Source organism: Anas acuta, chromosome 14, assembly GCF_963932015.1.
Source record: "Anas acuta chromosome 14, bAnaAcu1.1, whole genome shotgun sequence".
Classification (NCBI taxonomy): domain Eukaryota; kingdom Metazoa; phylum Chordata; class Aves; order Anseriformes; family Anatidae; genus Anas; species Anas acuta.
In genome coordinates, this window is record NC_088992.1 from 19,729,437 (window position 1) to 19,749,430 (window position 19,994).

Below are 19,994 nucleotides of genomic sequence, written 5' to 3' on the forward strand. Positions count from 1 at the left end.
AGCAAAGGGACAGAATGTACTGCAGTGGCTGGCAAGCAAATAGTTTCATAAATAACCCTCTTGACACATGTGAGATGTTAACATTTTTTGAGGTTTAGGCAGGGCTTGGGGCAGAAGAAAATTTATTTGCTTGCTTCAGTTTTAAGGCAACTGGGTCTTTTATTTTACCTCTCACTGATGGGTAGAAATATCTCTGTTGGAAAGAGTCTTCTGCACTTTCCACGCAAGCATACCGCAATGACTGACATTTGGCTACAGGTGAGAGTTTCCAAAAAAAAAAAAAAAAAGTATTATTTAATTTCAGCTAGACAGAAATTTCAGCTAAACATTTAATTTGATTGATAATGTCATGTGATTACAAAACAGGAAACATACAATGAGTTTTGCAATAAGATTTGCAATTTTTCAGTATCTTTGTGCCGTAAATCTATACATACAGCATATGAATAGAGATATATAGTCCATGAATCAGAACAAGAATCCTCTTCAACAGAAAAAAAAGTGTCAGTCCATGTTGTAAAATGTTTACAGCCTAAGAGGCATGGAGACAAAACAATTTTTTCTAGTAGAAGACCTGGAGTGAACTGTCAAGGCAATGCTTGTAAGCAAAGGCCGATAGAACTGAAGCAGTCCCCTTGGTCAGACAAGAAATCAAAGTTTATTCCAGGGGCTTTTTAGTTTTGTTTTTAAATAAGCAAGAGAAAAGAGTTGAAAGGAAGGGATGGCAGCGTGACAAGGAAAAATAGACTAGAAGAACCCAAAGAGTGCTCACTCAAATTTAGACTTTTTTTTTTTTTTTGGGGGGGGGAGGGGGGTAGGGAGGGAAGGGGCCATCAAAACTAGCTTTCATCAGAAAATTATCTGCTTTTCAAGCAGTTTTTCAATTATAAAAAAAAAAATAAAAAATCAAGTTTTTCTTTTGTGAATATCCAGGAATATCACTTCCCTTGAGGGCCAATTTCTAACTTTTTAACTTGTCTGTGCTAAAGCTTCAACAGACTTTCAAGGGCTCACTCTTTTTTATTTAACAGTCAGGTGAGACTTAGAGGCCATTCTAATCACTTGCCATTACACAGGAGTGCCTGTCAGTTAACTGTTTTTCTTCAGGCCAGTGACGGTTTCTTCCATTGAAGAAATGTATAATGAATACTATTCAAAGAAACAGTGTTGATATGTCCAGTGGTGCCAGGGAAAATCTCATCTATTTAGTAGTTTAAAATGAAAGATCTGAACAGTCATTGAATATGTGGTGCCCGAAGGTACATAAATTTAGCAAATACGTTGAAGGAATTGGTGCCTCTGTATTGATGATGGGTACATAAAGATAAATGCTCTCCACAGCCAGATTTCCCTTTCTCTCTGTGTCTGGCTGAAGCCCTTGTTTTTGTGCACTTCTCACTTTATCAGCCCTCATGACTGTCTCCATTGACACTTTACACCTCTTCTTTCCTTTTTCTTTGCTTTTGTTTTTTGTTTGTTTGGGTGTGTGTGGAGGGGTATCTGATTTTATTTTATTTTTTGGCATGTGCTGGTTTTGCTCCTCTGCTGGGTTTGTCTATTGTTTACTTTTTTTGGCTTTTAAGAAGCTGTTGTTTTCTCCTCAGCTATTTTTAGAATGTCTGTTGTAGTCTGATAAAAAAGAAATAATTCATGTCCCTGTATTAGGAGCTTTCTCAGGTCCTTTTAAAACAGAATAGAGCATATCAACAATTTCTGGATGACCATGTGATCGTCCCAGGAGAACTGGAATAGAACAAAATGTCTTAGTGAAATGATTTTTTTTTTGGAATTTAGTCACCAGCTGCATACTGTAGATCCAAAAGGGTGCATGTTCTTCTAAGCTACCAAAGTTAATTGCACTAATAAGAGTAACTCTGCTTCCAGCTACAGGAACCAGCTCAGTTGACAGTGGCTGTTTGGCCTGTTGTACTGATGTTTTTACCAGAGGGAACGCTCATCAAAAGGCAAAGCATAGTTCAGGGGCTGTGTACTGAACAATATAAATAAAGAATGGGAAATGAAATTACAAGTTCAAAAATATAAGAAACCAGGAATCAGAGAGACAAAGAAATTAAAAAAAAAAAAATAAAATACTTTTTACCTCTGTACATATTGTCTATTAAGAATCCAGATTTTTTTTTTTTTTTTAATTATTTATTTAGGAAGATGTTATATTTATTAAACATCTGCAACCTTGTTCAGGAAGCACAAGCAACTATTGACTGTTTAAAGTTAAACCCAGGCAGATCAGTGATTACTAGGAGTAAGAAAACCTTTATCTTGCCATGTGATGTGCACGGTGGGGTACATGTGGGCACAAGGACAGGCATAGTTATTCTGTCAGTGCTACTGCAACAAGAAATCCCCCTCAACTCAGCTCAAACAAAGGGTAAAGTGAAATTGGCTCCTTCCATCCATGCATGCTGATGCAAGTAATCACGGTCTTTCTTCCTTGAGGCATGAACTGCAGTCAAATTGGGAACAGCTGGAGTTTTTACATCAAACTCCGCTGTTCCCTGTGTGCTGTCCATGTGGTGGTCTGTAATGAAGGGGATTTTGCCTGCTGCTTGCCCTGTTTGCAGGAAAAAGCTCTGCAAGAGGCCATGGTCAGTGCCCATGCTCGTGCCTCTTCTTCGGTGAATGTGGGCAGAGCCCCGCGGCCCTGCGGCTCCCCACAGCTGGGCAGCAGCAGCTCCTTGTTCAGCAGCCTCGGGCAGGGGGCAGCACACTTGACCTGTCCTGTCTTGTTTTCTCCCAAAACACAAATAATGGCTTCATTTGTTGGAAGCTGTCTCATGTTTGCGTCTCTGTAAACATCCCGAGGTGTGGTGTGTGGAAGTAACCATGGCTTTGGCACTGGTAGCTATATTTATGAAGCAATTTGCAATAGGCCACAGTGTTCATGATGTTGTAGAGAGCCACCTTGTCACAAGTTGTTTCTGAGCCAAATTGTACTAAGGATATATGGAAATAAGCACATGTAAGGTGCACATGAGCTAAAGATGTGCTGTAGTGCTTGTGGAACTGGGAAGAGTCCTCCTCTGTCCACCCTGCTGCTAACAGCCCTTTCTTACACATCTGGTGTTGCAGATACTGAGTGCAGTGGACCTTTGGTCCTGCCCATGCTGGCATTCCTTCTGGAGAAGTCAGCTGTAGCGCTGTTACAGACCTGTTTTGTAGTCCTGGACAGCATCCCAGTGCAGAGTGAGTAAGAAGGCCTAACAGGGCAGGTGGAGGAGGAGGAGTAAGGACCTGCAAGGGGAGACTGAGGCACGTTGGCAGAGCCACTCTGAAGCAAGGCCAGAGAGCATGAGGGGCCTGGTGAAGTGTGTGCGTGCGGGTGCTGGCCCACTCCCTTCAGTGCTCTCAAGTACAGAGAAACAAATTCTAACAAAAAAAAAAAAAAAAAAAAGGAACAAAACAAGAACTCTTCTTGAGTCACTCTGAGCGTGACTGACAAAATGTGCATAAAATCTTACTATTCCTTCAGATAAATTCTTAAGTTTCCACGTTTATATTTAAAGTCATGAGGTCACCAGTTATAGGCAGTTCCAAGAACACATAACATATTTTCCAATCTGAATACCTTTTTTGGTATTGCCCTTCTAAAACCTTGACAACTGGAATAACAACAATGTCATTTGAACTGAGTGACGGCTGGACATAGGGAATAATGGAGGGTGAGTTAGAGTGGAAGCCTGTTAGAATTGAGTGGAATACTTTGCTGTCATTGACGTAGAGCAGAGAGATGATACACTTCTGCAAATGAAAAAAAAATTTTACAAAAACTGTCTTGAGCCTGTCTACTTGTATGTCCCACCTCCTGTAATGCAGGAAAAAGCTCTATTTAACACCAACGTAAATGGGCTTCTTGAAGTGATGCAAATTACTTTGAAACTGCTGAGTGCTGTTATGCCACACTGTGCAGAAGACCTTCACCAACCCTTCCTGACAGCTTATTGTTTTACATTTCGGCAAACACATCTTGTCTTGGATTACCAAGTGGCTCATAAATATAGTTAATATACAAAGGGTCACATTTTGCTTTTGGATGAGTACTAGAGTTACAGTTTGATTAAGAACCAGAGGACAGCAAGCAGTGTGCTTTTTGCACGTTTAGATGGGCACACATTTTGCTTTTGGTAAATTCTAGGAAGCTAAGAAAGAAATTGTCAGTGATAAAGATCAAGAACTGAAGCCCTACTGTTCACATGCTATTAATAATAATAATAATTTATTTCAGAAGTTCATATATGAATCATAACAGCTTCCATAAGTGCCCTGTAGTAACAGGATAAAATATCTTCCTGTTAGCAAACTGACTACTCCCATTTGAATTCAGTATACCCTTGTAAATGTACTTTATTTTTCTGTCTATGCCTATATTCTGAAATAGTCATAACTCCTTACCTCTATCTCTATGGGTGCATTTTTCCTAGCATGCTAAAATGGCCCAGAAGAGAACTAGTGCCCTAATCTGAGACAGTTTATCTTGCCTGCTCTTTGTCTTCCTGGACCTCCATCAGGACTGTGCTGGCTCGGTCCTTTAGTGAAAGATACCCGAAGGAGGGGAATATCTGGTGAACATGTAGCAGGATATAAATGGATTAAGTGTTACTGCTCCTATAAGTGCAAAGGAATCTCCTTATCAGTTTTCAGTTGCAGTACATAATTCAACTCAGTATCTGTAGAAATGCAGTGATTTCAATTACAGCATGAAGTGATGTACTGCACTCAAACTACTGTCTTGCATGCAATGGATAGGATTTATACTTCTCATATTAAAAATGCTTTTGTGTATGCGTGTGTGTAAGAAATTGACATTGCCATAAAAGTAACGGTTTGTTTTGGAGTGATAAGCAAAAAGTGGAACTGAAGTCAGAGTGACCTCTGAATGCAGCTGGTCACCCCCCATGCTACACCCAGAGGCTTTGCCTTGGGAACAGTCATACTCAGAGACCTCACTGGGGTGAGAGTCATCCCATCCTGACCTGTAGGAGTGGAGGTGTCCTTTACAGTGCATCTCCTCATTGCTTGTAGAGGGTGCCCAGACAATGAACTAATTATATAGCTTGAAATAACCAAAGTTAAATTGATAAATCTGACTTCCAAAGTATATAGGTGTAGGCTCATTTTAAACCGTGCCTGTTTTCTGTTGTTGATCAGTCATGTCGCAGCAGCAACCCTTACATTTCAAAATAATAATTTAATTTACAGGAAAGCCTGTATTACAGACATATTTAGCTGTATCTTAGGGGAGAAATAGTAAATAAATCAACGATTAGCTAAGACAGTTTAAGGCAGTTGATACTAAAATCTGTTGTTATAACTTAATGAAGAGCTCCTGGGCATGGCCAAGATGCGCTGCATGATGCAAAGTGATGCATGTCTTAGGTGCTCTATGGGAATTACTGGGTTCAAATGAATTTAGCCAGTGTCTTCAAGTCTGCTCCCAATGTGTCAAAGCAGGCTGTTTTGATGTAACTTGAAAGCCATGGTTAACCTCCTTGAACTTCTGGAATTTCAGAAACATGTGATTAACAATGAAGCAGGCCAGAGCAGTATTTTTTCATGTCATTCAGGTGCATCTTAGTAGGTTCTGACTTACCACTAGGGTTTATGGTTCTGATAAGAAAGGCTCTGTGTACTGATAGTACTCAATGTACTTCAATCTCTAGCTGTGTTTAAGCACAAAGTTCAGTGATACAGGAATGGTGGTTATGTCCAAGGGAGCTGATATAATCAAATTCAACAAAGCAGGTTCAGATTTGGAAACTGCTAGATTCCCAGCCAGTGCAGTGTCCACAAACTGGAGAGAAACTTCTAGACATTTCTGCACAGTGTTGAACTTTTTTCTCAAATGCATGTAAAAAATAATGTACCCAGCACCTAAAGCCAGTCCTGAAATGTTGATGTGAATTATTACTCTTTTCTTTTTTTTTTTTCTTTTTTTTTTTTTTTTTCAGGATAATTCCAGAAAGGATAATTGATATTGGAAGGCATAAGATAATGTGAAGTATAAAATGGGAGGAAAGATTTCTCTGTAAGGCTTTACTTGTATGATATCAACTAACAGGCAGAAGAAGAGAGAATGATTCAGAAACTCTGTTGTACCAGATAACTGCAGAAGTCTCCTTCACAACATGAAAGATACAGTGGGAAAACAAACAAACAAACAAACAAACAAACAAAAAAACACAATTATTTTCAATTTGAAAAGGATCACTCTAAGTAGAATAAATTCAGTTATTTCAACTCAGTCTGCAATAAGAAGTAGTTCATATATTAGAATTACAATTATATGGTAACATGAATTGCATTTTCCCTCCTTATTAGTGCAATATAACAAGCAAAAAAATATATAAATATTTATAAAACAAACAAACAAACAAAAAAAACCAACAGTCTATCAGTGCTTAAGACTGGTTTCTAGGAATCTCAAAAAAACTTAGCCACCGTGGATCTCTAAAAGTATTGTCCAGCTTGACTTTATTACAATATTGTGGCTCAAACTGTAAACGTGTAAGATTGATTTTGCTTTTTGAGAGTCTACAATACTGGTGTAACATCTAGTGCTATAATACATTCTTTCACATTGGGAAATGCTTCTCATAGCTAAGTGACTTAGTGGATCCCAAAATAAAGGGACATTTTGTGCTAATTACCAAATTACATTACATTTACATTAGTAATGCCAAACCCATGCACTGAAAAGTTAGTTCAGATCCCCAAAAATTCATGAAATGAACTTAAAAGCAGTGAAGAAAAAAGAAAACAGCACAGGGTTTTTATTTTAATTTTTAGTTGCCTTTTTTGGAACCTTAGGCTTCTTGTGTTTTCAAACTTCTCACTACAAACATGTAGCCTAGAAACTTTCTTTTCAACACATAATTGCACAACAGGGGCCTTAAGGACATACTATGCAACTTGCAAGAAAATAACTGGATTTGGCACCATCACCAAGGCAGACACATACATCATTATTCCAAGTAAGCACGGGACTGGTTGTGTCAATAACATTTGGAGCCCAACTATATTATTTTTACTTGCCTTTTAAACACTGTGGGCGCTGAGCAGAAAGGAAGTGGGATAAGGAGACAAGACAGCTGTGGAATTAGCTTGCTTAGTGATAGCCTGCTGCCAAGCTGGGAGACAGCCCATTCACCAGCGTGAGCTATGGGATATAGACAGGGGCTAAGCACAGGCTGCGGGGTGGCAGGACATGGCAGAGAGAGTGCGAATATGGACACAAGGATGCTGAAAAATACCCCATGAAGTATTTGGGCAGGGAATTTGAATGTCAGTTTGGCCTAGAGTCAGAAGCAATAGCCGAATGTGCCATCAGTCAGCGCACCCATCTGTTCAAATGGTAATGCATAACCATCCAGTTAAAGCAATTGTGCACGATAGCCACCCCAAAATTTCATTTTCACTCCTCAAACTTATGGACAGGTTTGTGTGGAACATAAGTGACAGTACAGATACAATAGTTATTGATGAGTAAGTGCATTTTTTTTTTTGAAAATGTGAATTAATTTCTTCCCTTTCCTCATGTTATGCTTTCCTGTTTGTGGTTCTGCAGGACTAGCTTCACTCAGGGCCTAAAATAAATTATAAGGAAAAATATTCTTTTGGTACCATGAGTCTGCCTGGAAGCAGAAATAAAAATTTACTGCAACATTATTGCTGCAAGTTCAATGGCCAGGAGAGAGCAAAGGGACACCTGAACTACAGGGCACTTATGGAAGACCTTGCAAATATCAAGTTTAATAATACATGAATTTAAGAGGCTGAACACAGATACAAAAATGGCAACTTTCCTGTCTTCTCTTCTTTCTCCTCCTTTCAGGAAAAAACATATGCTCACTCCCAAAATCTAAGAGAAAATGAACATTTTCTACCATGTTATAAACTGTAAACAGACACATTGTTAAAATTTCATATTGAGCAAGCATTAGATACGGGGAGTGTAATGTCATCTAAGATAGCAGAAGTTTGTGAGGATCATGGACAAACAACTAATTCAATATTGTTTGTAATATTTTTCTACTATGTACAAGTGCAAAAAATTTTAAAAAGAAACCACATTTAAACATATTTTTTACAGTCAGTAAAATGTAATTAGTATCTATCTTAAGTAATCTATCTTAAACACCACTACCTTCTGTCAAAAACCAGCATGCTTTTGTAAAAGTATTTTATTAAATAATCCCATCGATTTAAAGGTAAAAAACAAAACAAACAAACAAAAAAACAATGAAAAGGTTCTGAAGGGTTCTGTTCACAGTTGCTTTTTTTTTTTTCTTTTTTTTTTTTTTTCTGACCCTAACTGCCCTAGAAGTTTATCTCAAGAAGTGAGTGTTAGGCTGATTTCTTTCTTTCTCTCCTAAGCTTTGAATGCACTTGGAGAAGTGTGCTAGAGTTTGTTGGGGACTTGCTTGTCTTCAGGCCTGGTGTGCACGGCTCGGGGGCAAGGTGCAGAGCATGTGCAGGGCTGATAGGACTTTGGGAATTGGTGTCAATAGGGAGAAATGCTTATTCAAAATGAGCTCTCAGGAATACTTCTGCAGTTAGTTTGAATGTTATTTTGGGAAATGATCCTTTCAGTAAGTTCACCTGAACCATGAGATAGATGCATTTTGGAAGGATAAATCAGATATTTTCAATCTACTTAAACACTGTCATTTAAAAATTAAACACAAAAGTTTGTGCACATCCATAGCAGGATGTATAGAAAGGTGACAATGATCAAATTAACTCACTCCAGAAAATTAAATTTTACAAACTGAAATTTTGAAAACCTTCAAGCATCAGCTAGGGAAATAACTAGATTATATTTAATAATGGAAATAATTTGATGGCTTAATTAGAATAGAATATTCTACTGTATCTGCATGCTATTTTATACTATGTATCATCCAGGGCTCTGCTCTAGGAAGTTCAACTTTCTGTGGTTTTGGCATGGTTGACAGAGTTGCCCGCAAACACTGAACATTTTTCAAGAGCAGAATTTTAGGTACATTGGCGTTTTCTGGAGAAGAGCTAGTGACTTCTGGACATGTACACAGCTAAATTTCAGCTAAGCAGCTTAATCGAAACACATAAGCTATCAAGCATTTGCAGGGAATCCAGCAAATGCATTTCTATTATAAGTATTAAATACTTGTATTTATGTGTCAAAGCCACAATATTTTTAGGACAGATATTTAAGATGCTTGTAGTGACAAATACATTTAAAAGACAATTCTGCATGTGAGTGCTAGAACCACAGAAACAAAGAAAACAATAAAATCTACCTTTGTCGTATACATTTATTTCAAGACAGTGCCATCATGAGTAATTATTACATTTGTTGTATCATAATACCTGGGAGTCTGAGTCAGGTTTGGAAAGCCTGGAAAAATTGAGTTTTATGACTTGTGAAATGAAATTGGATGTTGCTTATTGGAAATGTGGTGGCTGAAATACTCCTGGATACTGTAATTCCTTTCTGTTTTATAATTAATCTGCCTGACACCTGGAAAATTCCATTACTGCAGAAATACTTTGATGTGTAACTGACAGACTGAAACTTGCCCCTGCTGAGTCAGTAACATGATCAGGCTTAGGCTGTGTATTTTTACAATGGACTAGTTCAACCACCAGGGCCAAGCCGCTTTTCTGTGGTAGCCTTTGATAAGTTTAAGGAGTTCAGAAAGGGTACCTCATGAGTTGAATGCACTGAGGTGATATTTAAAGGTGGCTCTTCAATATGAGACAGCATGGTGCGAGCTGTTTGAAGTGGTATTTGGATTACGCTTTAACTGTTGAATCTGTTACCTATTAAATATCCAGTGCAAGCAAACAGGAATGCTGCTTATTCACAAAGCATCTCGAAGAGGCCTGTTCATTTGCTCATTGTTGACTGTAGACTGAAAAATCCCATAGCATAATTTAGCATAACTTCTTCCAAATTGATTAGTTTACATACTGAGCAGCAGAACTCAGTAAACTGAATTAACAATAACATACAACAAGACAGTATGATCAGTAGCTTGATTTTATTTTGTTTTCAGTTCAAGTGGCACAACATCTCTCTGCAGCCATAACGGCTCTCCTTTTTTTTTTTTTTTTTTTTTCCAGGAACTCCTTAGTTAGGCAGTGTTTTGGAAAACAGTATTGCTTCTCTTCTGCTGAAAGGAAAAAGGTTGCAACATTGCATGGCAGATAATGCATGACCCATGATAACAAATCAATGAAATATTTCTAAGAATTCTGCTTGTGCTGTTTTCTATCTCTACCACTTAGTGAAAGTAAGAAACTTTCTGGAAGGTAGTGCCTTAGGGTCACAGAAGAAAGAAATAAATGTTCTTAAAAGACTTTACTAGGAATTGCCCTGCAATTGTGTCCTGCTGTAACCCTTTGGTCTCCGTCTGCTCCTGACCCTGGCTGCTCAGAGGAAGGTTTGCTGGACTGGCTGCACTGCAGAGCACAAACTGGCCTCTACTTCAGTCCCGTGACTCAGAAGAGAAATGTGTCCTTGACAAGCTGTAAGTGCCCCAGATGTTATTTCAAATATGGAAAAGCTTCCTCTTCCTCGCTTGCTACCTGTTTTTATCTTGTACCATAACTAATAATAATAAGTGAAATACCATTGATATAGAGGTATAGCACAGGGCATGTAGTAGAACTTAAACACATGGATGTTTCTGAGTAGCCAAGTAACTAAGTAATGTACAGTCCTGTACATAAGAAACAAGGACATTTATTAGCAAGCTTTTCTCGTTGCCTGCCCACCACAGATTGTGTTCAATTTACATTTCACAGTCTTTCAGAAAATCTGATAAGGGTGATGATGATGACAATTTTTAAACCTTTGCAGTGTTTCCTTTACAACTGCAAATCCTGGCAAGTGCATGGGCCCTTCAGTGCCCACCTGGTGGTACCACGGAAACTACAGACCCAGGCCTTTTCTCAGAAAAGCATCAGTCAGGTTATCAGGGTCAGTAGCCATTAAAAAGAAATGAAGTCAAGGTTCATCTTCAAAAGATGTCTGATAATGAATCATATTTTCATAGGCTTACAAAGTTTGTCTAGTAAACCCATAACCGTTACTTGCTATATTTGGTTCCTATAAGGCAAATTAAATACAGTTTCTTGATAACGCATGAATTCTGCTTTGCTGCTCATTAGGTTTTGATTCCATCCTCATTTACACTTCCTGATTTTTGACTTGTTCAAACACATCAGCTCTGCCTGCTAAATCTGCTTGTGCCACTTTGTCCTGGCGAGCAAACCAGCAGTTCAAAGCCATTTCTCTGTAGCCAGCGTTTCTTCTCATGTGGTGGTGCTTTTTGCTGTCTGATCCTGAGCAAACGCAGGGTAGGATTTTGTCCAGAGGATAGTCCACTTAGATTCTTGGAGCAACCTTAAGTTTTCTAAAGAGAAAAGGAGGATCCAATTTCCCGTGCAATTCTTCAGCATCCTGTCCTTGCTCTTCCACTGTGCTTGCCTTCAGGCCCTTTCATTGGAAAGGCATAGAAAATGCTCTCCTGCAAAGTGGTGTAAAAGCTACATATGCACAACTAAGGTAAAGGAAAGAAAGTAAAAATTATGCCTAATTTTGCTTAGGGATCATTCCTGGGGAAAAGAAATGAGAAAATAGTAGACATGGCATTCACAGCTGATATGTCTTTAATGGATTTTCTCCTGGGAGATTTTCAATTACATTTCAATTCATACATGCTTCTAGCATCTGCAGCATCCCATGGTGAGGAATTCCAGCTCACAATAGGAACAGTTATAAGGACAGTTAGTTTGAATCTGCTCTCTGCTAGTTTTTGCTAGATGCTTCCTCATTACTATTTTGGAAGATTCAATGCCTGGGCATTCCTGCTTTGCTTGCCCCATGCCACTCATGGTGACCAGCTCTTGTGGCACATTCCTCGAGCTTTTCCACAGCGGGGGCTCCTTGTCTGTGTAAATTTTCCTTCTGCAGAAGTAGATCCATAACTTTCAGCAGCAGCTGTCTTGCCAAAGCGGCAAGAGGGGGATTGCTTAAGAAGACAGTCCATGACAAAATCCTAGCCAAGGGAAGGGTTTTGAGATTCTGTGCAAAAATCTTTACACCTGATTCTTCAATACATACACTCATCAAACCTCCAGTTTAAAGTTATATCAGTTCAGGAGCATTGTTCTTATTTTATTTTCCCAGTTGAGAAATAACTGGCAAAAGTGACATAGTCTACCAGAAGGAAAAAAAAAAAAAAAAAGTCTGCTAAAGCACACAGTCCTCAAAATGGCTTAAAAAATCAATTTTGGTGGAAAATTTGCAGAAAAAAATATCAATCTAAATATAATGACTTCATAAAATTAAATACCCTGAGGATTTAATATGTGAGTACCAGCTGAGCCTTAGCTACAGCTATGCTCTGGTACTGTTAACAAAAATTGTTGAGGAGAAAATATTGCCATAATTTCTTAATATTTTTATTAAACTAGAACCTAATTTAAAATATATATACAGCTTCTTTGCAAAATTAGATTGCAAATTTGTGTTTTGTAAGGCTGGAAATTTCTCTCCATTAAAATTAGTGCCACTAGGCATTTTGGCTACTGAGGTGGCTTTAGAAATTTCAGATATCTTTTTCTAATAATAATTTTTTACCAATATTTAGCTGAAAAATGCTTACAGTCTTATAACTAACTACAGTAATACAAATAAACAATATTAAGAAGATGCAAAAGAAAACCAGAGAAATAAAATAACACCACTGCTAAGTATTAAACATCTTGATTTCACAGCAAATTAATAACTCTTCCAATTCCTGATGTTTTTATAATGCTAAGTGCTTTTTTCACTCAAAAACACAAGTCCAGTGTAATGGGTATTTAAATTTTATAGTGTCAATAAAATATTTTAAAATTTGCAATCTCAGCACATTGTCTGGTGCTCAAACACTGATGGATAAGTAGGTTCTTTGCTCCTAAAGCAAGATCATTTACAATTAAAATAAATTGAAGAGCTAAGGCAAAAAGAGAGTTAAATATTTTGGGATCTTTTGGTATGTCTTTTTTTTTTTTTTTATTTCCACAATGATGTTTTCATACAAATCAGTGGTGGAGCCAGGAACTTGTGCTCCATCCTGCGGAACAGCTGGGGCCATATGCTGCCCTCTGCGCTGGGTAAGCCTCACTTTGCTGACCCAGTGTCTCACTGACAGCTTGTGAACACGTAGTACCAAATACTACTTTTAGCTCATTAATCAGTTTCTTTCAACACCTCTTCAGTCAGTTTTGTATCTCTAGAAAACTTAGGCTGCCTGTCAAGCCAATTTCTGCAATGCTTTACTGATGTGCTTCAAGCACAATTTGGTGATTTATGGAACAGCCCTCTATTTAAAGTTGAGTGAGTGACCAAAATATAAAACAGGAAGCATTGCAGTGATGCAAGCAGTTGACATGGAAACTTGCTCAGGCCAGCAACTATTATTTTCCACCATATCTTTCAAAAATCATAAATATCTGGTGTCATGAACAGTAAATACTCGAGTACTGCTCTTAAGAAAGCATACGTCATTTTTCTTTGTCATGGAGAGCTTTCTGAATGTTTGGAGCTCAGTTCTCCAATGGTGGCTGGGAAGGGGTTGTTGAAGTCAGCTTGGTCTTTATGAAGCCCTAAAACTGCTTTGTTGAACGTGTCTTTTGCTGTAGTTACAGCAATTCATAAAACTTGTAAATTGGAGCCTATGGTATGTTTTCTAAGGAAAATCAGAAGTACCAATTTTTATTGGATTTATGACAAGCTAAACAGTGCATGTGGGCTTTGAATTAAAAAGCGACAACAGAAAACAGGTATTGTGAAGACTCTGTATTTATGCCTCAGTTGTCACTATGCTGCTAAATGTTACAGAGAGTCAGAAATATGGTCTATAATCTGATATTTAGGAACTGCTTGTGCTAAACATGTCTGCGTGCAGGTGGAGACCATCTTATTCACTGGCTGTTTCCAAAGGCCCTGATAAATATGATTTTCCCAGTTCTGTGCTCAAAGCACTGCAAGTGAACTTTCCCACATAATCAAAGTGGTGAGCTCCAGCAAGTCTTTTACGTGTTTCTAACCCACTTCAGAGTGCAGTTTCCTAGTGTTGGCTGTAGTATAAAAGATTCCATGACCTTGAATGGGACACATAATGCCTTCTGTTCACTGGCAGCGTGAAGGGGCAGTAGGATGGATTCATGGTTCCTCTGTTTTCAAAACTTTCTCCTTTCCTCCATCCTGCCTGGAGTCACAAACCTGTTTCTCTTAGATCCACTGGGGTCACTAGGCAAGAATAGGTTTGTTTTGTGAAATAGTAATCTCACCTGAACTCAGGGTCTTGATCTAATAGAAATGTTCTGTATTTGACTATTAGGTGCTGGCACAAATTAAATCCCTGTCTAATTCTACCCATTTTCACTTCTTTAATTTCCCAACCACCCGTATACAAAAGTATCGATCAAAACACCCTCTTTGTGCTGGCCAACTTAGTGCGATTGCCAACATGTAGAGTCCACATTGTGCCACTGTGCCTAAGTTACAAACCAGCAATTCTCCTATTGGGAGCACAGAACAAACACGGGAAAATGATCAACAGAAGGAGAGAAAGAATAAATGAACGTTCATAAAACCTGAGCTTCCTGACAAAGACAGACTGAGAGAATATTCCAGAGTACTGCCCTAAAACAATCGATGAGAGAGAGGGCACATTTTGAAGGCACAAAAGTTGCTGTATGAACACAAGCAGAATTACGCATATGCTGTCACCTTATTCTGGTTGTACCCTGAACTGTTGGCAAAGTTGCAGGGGAGGGTACTTAAGTTTGACCACTTTCCATGAAAATGCCTCGCATATTGAACATTATTTGTTGTGTTTTTTATCAATTTGCACAGATCCCAAGGAAGCCTCTGTCACCTCAAATATTTCAGAGATCAGCTCCATTTCTTCTACCTCCTCCAGTCCCCCAGGAGCTCTTTTGTGGGTCACTGTTTGGCATTTTTTTTTTTTTTTTTGGGTGTCACACGGAACATATGCCAGGCATGGGGTAAAAGAAATGGGTGTTTGTCACTGCCGAAGGATACATATCCCAAGCGTCCTTCTGACATATTATTATAGATAACTGCATATGTTGCTCATTCAAATGTTGTTTTCAGGAGAAACCTGGAAACCAGGGAATGTTAATTCTTCTTAATTTAAACTGAAGCTCACTGAATCACAGTTAGGACAGCCTGTTGAGGGATGCTGCTATTTTTTTTTAAGCTGGTAAAAACAAAATAAACTATCCAATAAACAACTGCATGCTAGGAATTTCAGGATAGCTGATGATGTTTGTATCTTCATTACCCCTGGGATGACATCATTCAATTAAATACAAAGCTGAGCTCATGAAAGGGAACATAAGGAGTTTTCCATATCATCCTTTATTGTGTGCTCACATCTGGGTCAGCACTAAATTAAAAACAAGATCATCATGTCATGGCTCTTGACAAAGGAAGCCTATTGTGCACATACTATTCTGGTTATCTAATGGAAAAGGGTTGGAGTAGATGGGTTGTTTTATTCCCCACAGCCCATACAGCTGTCTCAGGACTCCAGTACCATCAGATACTACACCCAAAGGCTTGACTTATTAATATACTCGATATGAATAATGATAGCATCATACTAAAAACAAATTAATACAATCTTGAAAAGCAGTTAACCCTCATGCTTCATGGTATAAATTGTCTTGGGAAGAAGGTGATCGTTTTCAGATTTCTTGCACCTGTCTCTATGTTAACATGAGAGTTTTATCAGCTCACATATTATTAAAAAATGTTTTCAGAACTCAGTATTCTTCCTCACCACTTCTTGGATTGTTCTGTCAGATAGTAGGTTTTATCTTGAAAGAAAAAACTGGAGGCTTACAGTCCATGATTCATGCTCTACAGAGTGACAGAAAACTGAGATGCAACTTGGCTAATGATTCCAGAATGACTTGTGTAACCATTGGCTCAAAGAAAATGTTTTTCCCTTCCTCACTTGCATAATAAATAAAAGATCAAGAAGTGAAGAAATGCAAATAATGTTATTGATGAGAGTAATGAGACCCCGAAACAGCTTCTGGGAGATCTGGTGTTTTCTTCATCTTAAAGGGTTATTAATTAGAGTGATGTCTGTCTATGGTACAGTCTTAAGTTCAGCTGCAGTCTGTTGAGCTCTGTTGAGGAATTACTGGATGAGATATAATGACCTTAACTGGGCTGGGGTTTGAGTGTGTGATCTGAAGAGTCTTTCCTATTTTTAACATTTATGAAGCAATATGTACCCAAAGGAGGTTTACATATTAACAGAATTACCAGTGGAGATGTTTCTCAACACGGGAGAAGTAACCCTTAAATGGTGGAATAAAGGTAATTGGCAGTGGAAGAGGGAGGCATTGTAATGTTTTTCATTCTAAAGCAGAAAAATCTTACCCTTCTACATCCTCCCACCATTTCTCAAGGTTAAATATTTTCTGTAGCCCTCTAAAATGAAATGTGGCCGCTTCATCACTTTTATCAGTTGCATATAAGCTTATTATTTATTTTCTAGTAAATATTTGGACACAGGGTCACCAGAAAACTTGACTTTGAAAAAGTTCAGTTAACAGAAGAGATACACAAATATTGCCCTACAGGACAGCCCCCAAGAAAATAACAGGGACAGGAGCCAGAGTCTTTACATTCTTCCTGGCATATTTGTTCACAGTCTTAATTTAATTAAACCTAATTTGTCTCAGTTATCTCAATCAGATAACTTCCACATACCTATAACCCCATTTGAAAGTGATTTTCTAATTAATTTTCTAAAATAAATGTACTTAATTTCCACACCATTTATTCCACATCCCTGTTGTCTAACCAAGTAAAAAATATAACTTGAGTTTAAATAATCTTGCCTCTCATGGTAAGTATTTCTTTTCCTGATCTTCTGAGGGAGGTTTTTTATTTGTCTTGTCTTCATAAATCTTCCCATTTGCTCTTCACGTTAACCTTGCTGGTTTTCAGCACAGGGGAGCATAAAATAACAACTCATCTGTTGTACCTGGAGCTGGAAGCACCTGCCAGTGTAGAGATATTGCAGGGATCTATCCCTTTGTTTAACATTAGCATTCAAGGACTAAGTAGACTGCATAATATGATATGATTTGTATGCACAAACAGAATAAGCTTTACTTGGATTTTCTTTTGTTAAGCAGTTTGCTAATTTGCATATTAATATTGCATTAATTAACAGAAGGTTACTGCCCACCAAACCTGTCATTAAGAGTTAAATTTGCTCCAATAGATGTCTCCTTTTCCCAGGTCTCCTAGCACAGATACATCTGGAACATGCAGCAATCTTTGGAAAGGTTGAATAAAGCTAGAGATGTTCATTGCCAAGGTAAGGCACAGCTGTCAATTCAGCTTCTTACAGATGCTGCCAAGGTGTCCCAGCACTTGAGCTTCTCCCTGTCTATACTTCCACTACGGCAGTGCTCCACTCTTTGAAAAGCCTTGTATTTTCTCTGTTATTGAGCTGTGCACACACATGCAGCTCCATATAACTGGCATTTAAATTAGAACTGTTTGCTCTGGGAGGAAGGGGAATCTCCATCCTCCGAGACATTCACACCTTGAAGAGGCGTGGCCCAGGGCAACACGTTCTGACTATGAAGCCAGATCTAATGGTTCCTGCAACAAGGGTGGGGCAGGGTGGTGGGGGTGGCGAGGCTGAACCGGAGTTATACAGAGCAGCAATTCTCTAGCAGTGACACTCCTGTGTTTGTTCTGGGCAGATGGATCTCACCGTTACAAAATGAACCACCGTTGTTTGAAAAAAAAATGTATTTTCTTCTGGGTAGTCTTCTCTTTGAAACGCCTTATTTGTGTTCTGCAAGAAAGGCCTTTCCCAGCTTTTAGGGAGCCTGGATTCACTGCAAGCAATTCCATTTACTATTTTTTAGAAAGTATATTGTTGGCAGGAGATCCACAATAGCTTGTATTTACTAAATATCTGATGAACTCTGTATCTGAATGCCAAAGAGTTTTTCCCCCTCTTTCCAACTTTTCACTTTCTGTGTTATTAGTTATTAGTAGACATAACATGTTTACAGATGCTGTCTTCTAGGAAATGTGCAACAACAAACAGCCCCCTGCTCTCCCCTGCCCTTGTCCTCAGATGCCTTAGTTCATATTAGAAATAGTTCCTTTTCCCTGAAGCACATACGTTTTCCATCCACCATTACAGCCAATGAACAAATTTCCCCCTCCCACTCTCAGAGTGGTTTTGAGTATTCGCATTAAACAGTTATAAAATGTTTTGGATAAAAGCAAAATATGTTCTGCTTTTCTTTAGATGTTTCAAGTGTTTCTGCAGAAATTATGGATTAATCTGCATGCAGAGAAAGGCCAAAAATAATTTTAAAATTATTAACATTTTAATAAATTTAAATAATTTAAATAATTTTAAAATTATTTAAATCATTTTTATGTTGGAATTAGTTGTGTGTGTGTGTGCATGTGCGTTTAATATAGAATATTATATTAAACAAACAGAGGCGCTTTACTTTAAAGTTGATGAAGGCAATATATGATAATTAAGGAAGCAATTTTTTTGTTTTTCATTACTTCTGATAAGTCATTTTATTGCCAAAAATATTTCCACAACTTCTTAGATAGTTAATTTTTCTTAATTTATGTTCTTAAAACCATGATGCTTTAAATGATTGAATTTCTTCATTTAACATATACATTTTTTAAAATAATAATGCTACTGATCATTTATGATGCCTTTTTAATAATAATAAATAAATAAATAAATAAATAATCTAAATATGCAACCATTTTCTAGCTATTTTCAGGAACATTTGCTGGTTAAGTAGTTAAAAATTGTTTTAAAGGACTCAGAAATTGAATAATTTTATGAATATGACAGGGACATAGCTCATAAAACTGAGTAGTAATTAAGAGTATGGCACTGTACTTTGCTGATGTTACTGTCTCTGAGGCAACAAGAGTTGCTATGAAAAATGCTTTGGCCAGAGTCCCATCCAAAATGGGATGACCATTATAAACATATACAATGTTTTTTTAAAGTATCACTATTTTTTTCTACTTTTTTTTTTTTTTTCTGCTGAAGTCTGAGGAATATTCTGAACTGAAATTGTAATTCACATCTCTTAACTTTCCTATTCTGTAATTTCACGATGGGCAGTGCTGCTCTACACCTCATCAGGTAAAAATGTCACCACTCAAAGTGTTAGCAGAAAACTTACTTTCCTCTTCCAAGCTGTCAGTTGACATAAAATGTAAACCAACCATGTCCTTTGTTGTAGAGTAGTGTGGAAACTCTCATCTTCCTGTTCAAGGTACTCAGCTCCTCTTGTGCACTGTGCCTTGGAGTGTGACTTGTGCAGCCTCCAGAGGGAACCCTGACTGCTGCACACTTGGGAAAGACCCTCTGCTCCTTGGGAACCTGCTACCTCTGCTTTCTGGAGATGCCTGGTCAGTGGCTTAGTCATGGCTTTTGGCTTCTCTTCTGCCATCTATCACGAGTTCCTGGGTGGTCCAGCTCAGTGAATGCATCTGTCTGTAAAATAACCATCCGGGTAGAAACAAATTGTAATGCTTGAGAAAAGTGTGCTTTTGCATACAGATTGTTTAAAAATCAGTATCTTTAGTATTTCCTACTGCCTTCCTATTTTTTTTTTCCTGCTGGAAGCAGATGTTGCATCAATAAAAGCTATGACAAAAGACTTGTACTATACTCATCCTTTGTATTTTTGATGAGTTTTATGAAGATCCAGGGTCTTCAGCTGTGTTCAGAAGCAGGGCTTTACTGGGGAGAAGCTAAGGAAACATCCAGCATTTTATTGCCACTTTCCAGAGCAACACAATCTCCCTCCTCACAGTGCAGGGAACTTCAGATATTCAGTTCAGTGCTACCTCCATCCCATGGCTGCTCACAATAAAA

General features: G+C 38.1%; 1 long non-coding RNA gene across 1 annotated transcript; it reads left to right on the top strand.

The window, feature by feature from the left end:
* The first annotated feature begins 10,269 nt into the window (after positions 1–10,269).
* On the top strand, positions 10,270–19,768 carry LOC137864515 (uncharacterized). Its single transcript, XR_011101531.1, has 3 exons — positions 10,270–10,529; positions 17,345–17,423; positions 19,390–19,768. It is a non-coding gene; the product is annotated as an uncharacterized lncRNA (long non-coding RNA).
* The last annotated feature ends 226 nt before the right edge of the window (positions 19,769–19,994 follow it).